The sequence below is a fragment of the Sorex fumeus genome, unplaced genomic scaffold (genome assembly GCF_029834395.1).
Source record: "Sorex fumeus unplaced genomic scaffold, SorFum_2.1 ptg000046l, whole genome shotgun sequence".
In the NCBI taxonomy this organism is placed as follows: domain Eukaryota; kingdom Metazoa; phylum Chordata; class Mammalia; order Eulipotyphla; family Soricidae; genus Sorex; species Sorex fumeus.
This window is the reverse complement of record NW_026606103.1, coordinates 10802668-10808667: the sequence shown is the minus strand read 5'-3', so window position 1 is coordinate 10808667 and position 6000 is coordinate 10802668.

The window sequence follows — 6000 nt, the reverse complement described above, 5'->3', positions numbered from 1 at the left end:
TGGCTAGGGGTGGAGTTTTGAGTTTCAGATGACCAGAGCTGCTATCCAAATCCCCATTCACAGGCGAGTGCCTGTGATTCTATTTTTTTTCAGCCATGTGCAATTGTGCAGATTTCATAAATGTTGTAATGTTAGAGCTGGGGCCATGATTATAATTTGTGTATATCCAGATGATAACATTGGAAGTAATTTTTTTTCTTTTTGGGTCACACCCGGCGATGCACAGGGGTTATTCCTGGCTCATGCACTCAGGAGTTACTCCTGGCAGTGCTCAGGGGACCATATGGGATGCCGGGAATCGCACCTGGGTTGGTTGCGTGCAAGGCAAACACCCTACCCGCTGTGCTATCACTCCAGCCTCTGGAAGTAATTTTCTAGAACTGTTATAAACCCAAAGTCTAGTTAGTTGGATACAATTCTTGCCCAAGGTTCACAGTTGCTAGAGTTTGTAGTTGATGTATCATCATAGTTCACTGACTTGGACAGTAACTGGTGATTACAGTCATATGAACACAATAAGAACTATGAATAAAGCTGAGTTTTATTGCAGTGAGTGTATTTTACTTTTTTCATTTTTTGATACCAGTTTGAGAATTTCTTCTCCAAACCATGATCTGATGGGCAGGGCTTATATGCAGGATGTTTGTTTTCTACAGTTACTACCCCGGGACTAAATCTCCTAGTTACATTCTTGATAACAACTATTCCTAGCTGTGTTGTGGAGAGACTGTCCCCCTCTCAGAGCTGGGTCTTTCAATTCCCAGTCTTTTTTTTTAAAAAATTTCAAATGATACAACTGTATGCAGAAAACTGAACCTTTGTGGAATCTTGGCACTTAGTGTCCTCTGTCATAGGTTGGAGACTAAGTATGGTGTGCCCCCATTTGGGGGACCTTTCATTGATTATGATCTGGTTGCAGTTACAAGCCCGTCAGATTGTATGACAGTTTACACTTGTGTGAAAGGGTGTGGGGGTGTGGGGCTGAGGTTGGTGACACTGTCAGGGTGGAACTGAGACTGTGAACCTGTCAGAAAGAACTGAAACTGGACTGGGTCTCAGCACTACTGAGGAAGGCTCAACTTGGAAACAGCTGCCCATAAACAGGGCCAGGTATAGTCACACCATTTATTGACCTTTCATCCCAAGACACTACATCTCAGTTAAAGTACAAAACTCATATCTGGAAAACTTTTGTTGTTCAGAACCTTAGTGTGAACTTGTCGGCTTGGTGCGGCTGTCTTCTCAGACAGTGAGGCTATTGGGTGAGCCAAGACAGGAACCACATTAGGTGAGACTCACCTCAGGAATTCCTGCTCCCAGCTTATGCCATGAGTGGCATCTGCTGTGTTTTGCTCAATGAGACCATTGTTGGTTTTCAGCTTTGTAAGTGTCAGCACAAAGCTGATGTTCTTTAGTCCTTTGCATTCAGCACTTTTGCTGGAATCTTGTCTCTTGTCATCTCTGTCCCCTGACATCTCTGCTCCCTAGTCATCACACCTTGGGGAGACACTTAAAAACTTCTCCCCAACACTGTGTTTCCAAAGTCGAGTCACTCTGAAATAATGGCTGTTTTCTCTGGGGAGTTTTACTTACAGAGACTCGGCTCAGGATCTTGTGTTCAGTTACATTTTTTAATGTGTTATTTGTGTTGATGCCAAAGGAGTTACCACAGAACTTTTCCATTTTGGTCATTTTGCTCCTACCCTCCTCTTTTACTAATTTAGAAAAATTCTATATATTTTTACTTTTAGCCTTTGATTGAAGACTATTTAAAATAATGGAGATATAATTGTTCACTTGATAACTGGACATCCTGTTACTCATCTATTTGCTTGAGCAGTCACCAGTAAAGTCTCCATTTGTCCTTGTCACGTGCTAGTGTATCCCAATGGCTTCTGCTTATTCTAGGAACACGAAGAGCCTCAAACGGATTGTTCAGGGTCTTGAAGAAGTCTGACCATCTCATAAGGTGGGCAGCCATGCCATCTTTTGACGTCCCATGGAATCCAGTCCAGTCCAGACCAGTTCATCTGATTTTCAAGGCCTTGGCAAACAAGACAGAGTCCCTGATTCTTGACCGTTGATGGAGGTCGGAACTCCGGATTCTTTCTCTCGTTTAAGTGAAACGTGATAATCCCAGCATAGCTCTTTCGATTCCTCTTTGGGAGACACGAACAGCATTGTCATCCTGTTTTCATAGGGCCCAGGTCTCTGGGGCATATGGTAATGGAGAAAGAACAGTAGAATCGAAGAGATGTGCCCAGAACTGGAGGTTCTTTGTCCTCTTAGCTATTTTTTTGTTGAATTGAACAGAAACTTTCTCAAGGAAGAAATACAAATGGCTAAAAGGCACATGAGAAAATGCTCCACATCATTAATCATCAGGAAGATGCAGATCAAAACCACAATGAGATATCATCTCACACCACAGAGACTGGCCCAAATTCACAAGAACAAAAGCAACCGGTGCTGGCACGGATGTGGCAAGAAAGAAAGCCTCCTTCACTGCTGGTGGGAATACCGACTGGTTCAGCCCTTTTGGAAAACAGTATGGACGATTCTCAAAACATTAAAAATTGAGCTCCCATTTGACCCCGCAATACCACTCCTGGGAATATATACCAGAGAGGCAAAAAAGTATAGTCAAAGTGAAATCTGCACTTGTTTGTTCATTGCAGCACTCTTTACAATAGCCAGAATCTGGAATCTGAGTGCCCGAGAACAGATGACTGGTTAAAGAAACTTTGGTACATTTACACAATGGAGTACTGTGTAGCAGTTAGAAAAGATGAAGTCATGAAATTTACATACAAGTAGTACTACATGGAAAGTATCATGTTAAGCAAAATGACTCAGAAAGAGAGGGATAGACATAGAAAGATTGCATTCATCTGGGGAACATAAAGTAACAAAATAGGAGACTAACCCCCTAGAGTGGCCGAGATTAGTACCAGGAATTTTACTCCATGGTTGACTTGGAGGCCAACCACACATACTAGGGGAAAAGGCAGCTCAGATAGAGAAGGCAGCACCAAATAAAGGATGTTGGGAGGATCCTCCCAGGATGGGAGACGCATGATAAATGTAGAATATAGATCAAACATGATTGCCACTCAATGCCTCTTTTGCAAACCACAACACGCAAAAGGAGAGAGAACAGAGGGGAATGCCCTGCCACAGAAGTAGGGTGGGATGGTGGAGATAGGGGTGGGAGGGCCACTGGGATCCGTGGTGGTGGGAAATGGGCACTGGTGGAGGGATGGGTATTTGATCATTGTATAATTGAAACCCAAGCACAAAAATTTGTAAGTCTACAACTGTACCTCATGGTGTCTCATTAATAAAAATTAAAAAATAAATAAATAAATAAATAAAAACTAAAAAAGACTTGAAAAATATCATAGTTAATATTCAGGAGAGATAGAGATGTTAAAATATCAGATGTGACACAACTGATGAAAGAATAAATGAACTGAACGTACACTTGAAGGAATCCTATAAAATATTAATGCAGGAGGAGTGGAGGTGAAAAGTGAGATAATTAAGATAGGTTAAGCATATGTTTAACTTAAGAAGATTATAAGAAGACAATAAGAAGAAGCCCTATTCAAAGCCAAATGGGCTCTATTTCAAGAAATTAAGAAAATCAATTTCCAGTCTGAGGAAGCCCTAATAAATTCCAAGTGATAGAGAAAGAAAAAGCATATGTAGAAATAATATGGAGAAAACACAGGTTTCTGTAGATAAATAAGATAATCAAAAGAAGCTAGAGAAAAGACAAATGGACTTAAAAATGAATGACAGTTAATTTGCAGTTGACTTCATAAAAGCATTCATGGAACCAAAGAGTAATATCCTTAAATACCCAATTTAAATTTATTTGGTAAAGGTAAAGGTAAAGGCCCTCCCGTTGATCGTCGATTTGCTCGAGCGGGCCCAGTAACGTCTCCATTGGAGACTTTGTTGTTACTGTGTCTGGCATATCGAATACTCTCGGCAGCTTGCCGGGCTCTCCGAGAGGGGCGGAGGAATCGAACTCGGGTCGGCCATGTTGGCTGCGTGTAAGGCGAACGCCCTACTCGCTGTGCTATCGCTTTATCTATGTTATAGTTAATAAAACTGCTTTCAAAGTTAAGATAATTTCACCCACACACAAGAAAATTATTTTTGCCACCCACATATGCTTATGAAGGAAATGTCTATTTTAGATAAACTAAAAATAATCCAATATTTAAAAAAAATGAGACATTGGAAGGAAAGGAATCCATGCAAATGAATCAGTTTGAAAGTGATTATTAAACGTAAAATTAATGAAATTATGTAACTTTTTCTGAGTTGTGAATAAAATCAATATATTTCAAAATAACTGATTTTGAATGACATATCAATACTTATAGAGGTTATTAATGTTAAAATGTTATAGAGTTCTTGGATTCTTTGTGAAAAAGGTGAAGTAGTGATAAATTTTAGATTACTTAGATGAAACTTTGCATGTTAAAATTTTTAGGCAAACTGCCATCCCTCAAGAAAGAGAGAAAATATGTGTAATTTCCAAATTGAAGAAGAAAAAATTGGAATAAAAATATGAAGTCATAAAAATATATGTCAAGAAAGGAAAGAAGAAAAGAAAACTTAGAATAGGCAAGAAAAAAACAAAATTAAAAGATTTACAAGATGGCTGAAGATATAACTTCATGGTAGGACATTTGTCTTGCATGTGTGCAGCCCTGGGCTTTATTTCTACCATTGAAAATGAAGAGACTGACAAGTTATAAAGACATAGAATTTAACCCTGTGACCAGGAAAGTGCTTTTCTGATGGCAATATACTACAGTAAAACCAATTGGGAGGGTACTTCAGACCTCCATCCAGCAGTGATAGTCATGGTTTGAGACAACAGACAAACAAGGAAACAAACACACAAGGACTATCCAGTTTTAGGAAACCACCAGGGAGCTCACAAGCTAGCCATTTCACTTGATCACTTGACATCCCATTATTCATCAATTTGCTCGAGCGGGCTCCAGTAACATCTCCGTTCATCCCTGTCAAGTGCTAGTGTAGCCCAATGGTGTCTGATCATACTAGGACCATGAAAAGCCTCAAACCAATCATTCAGGGTCTTGAAGAAGTCTGATCATCCCATAGGTAGGTGGGTACGCAGTCTTTTGACATTCCGTAGAATCCAGTCGGTAATGGCTCTAGTCCAGTGGTTGTCAACAAATCTCATTACGTGTCCAGTCCATCTGATTTTTGAAACCTTGGCAAATGAGACTGCATCCCTGATTCTTGATCGTCGATGGAGGTTGGAACTCTGGATTCTTTCTGTCATTTGAGTGAAGTGTGATACTCCAAGCATAGCTCTTTCAATTCCTCTTTGGGAGACACGAGTGGCATTCTCATCCTGTTTTCGTAGGGCCCAGGTCGCTGAGGTGTATGGTAATGCAGGAAGAACAGTGGAATCAAAGAGATGTGCCCAGAGCCAGAGGTTCTTCATCCTCTTAGCTATTTCTTCAACACTCTTGAAGGTGTTCCATGCCGCTCTCTTCCTCCTGTGCAACTCAGATGCCAGATCATTCGTCATGTTGACTTCTCAACCTAGGTATACATAACTGTTGCTTTTGGAGATGTTCGTTCTGTTGAGAGCGAATGGAATGTCAGGAATGAGACTGTTAATCATAAAGATTGTCTTCGTGAGATTCAGCTGTAGTCTAACCTTTCCGTACTCAAGGTCGAAGTTGGACAGTATTTGTGCCACTTGGCTAATGTTTGGTGTTATTAGAACAATGTCTTCAGCAAAGCAGAGGTGGTGTAGTTACTGACCATCTATCTTCACTCTTATTCCTTCCCATTCCAGTTGTCGCATGGCTTTCTTGAGGGTGACACTGAAGAGTTTTGTTGAAATGGTACTACCCTGCCAAATCCCTCTCTTGACATCGATGATCACTTCTTTGTAGAATGGTGAGATCCTGGTAGTGAATCCATAATACAGCTCACGGA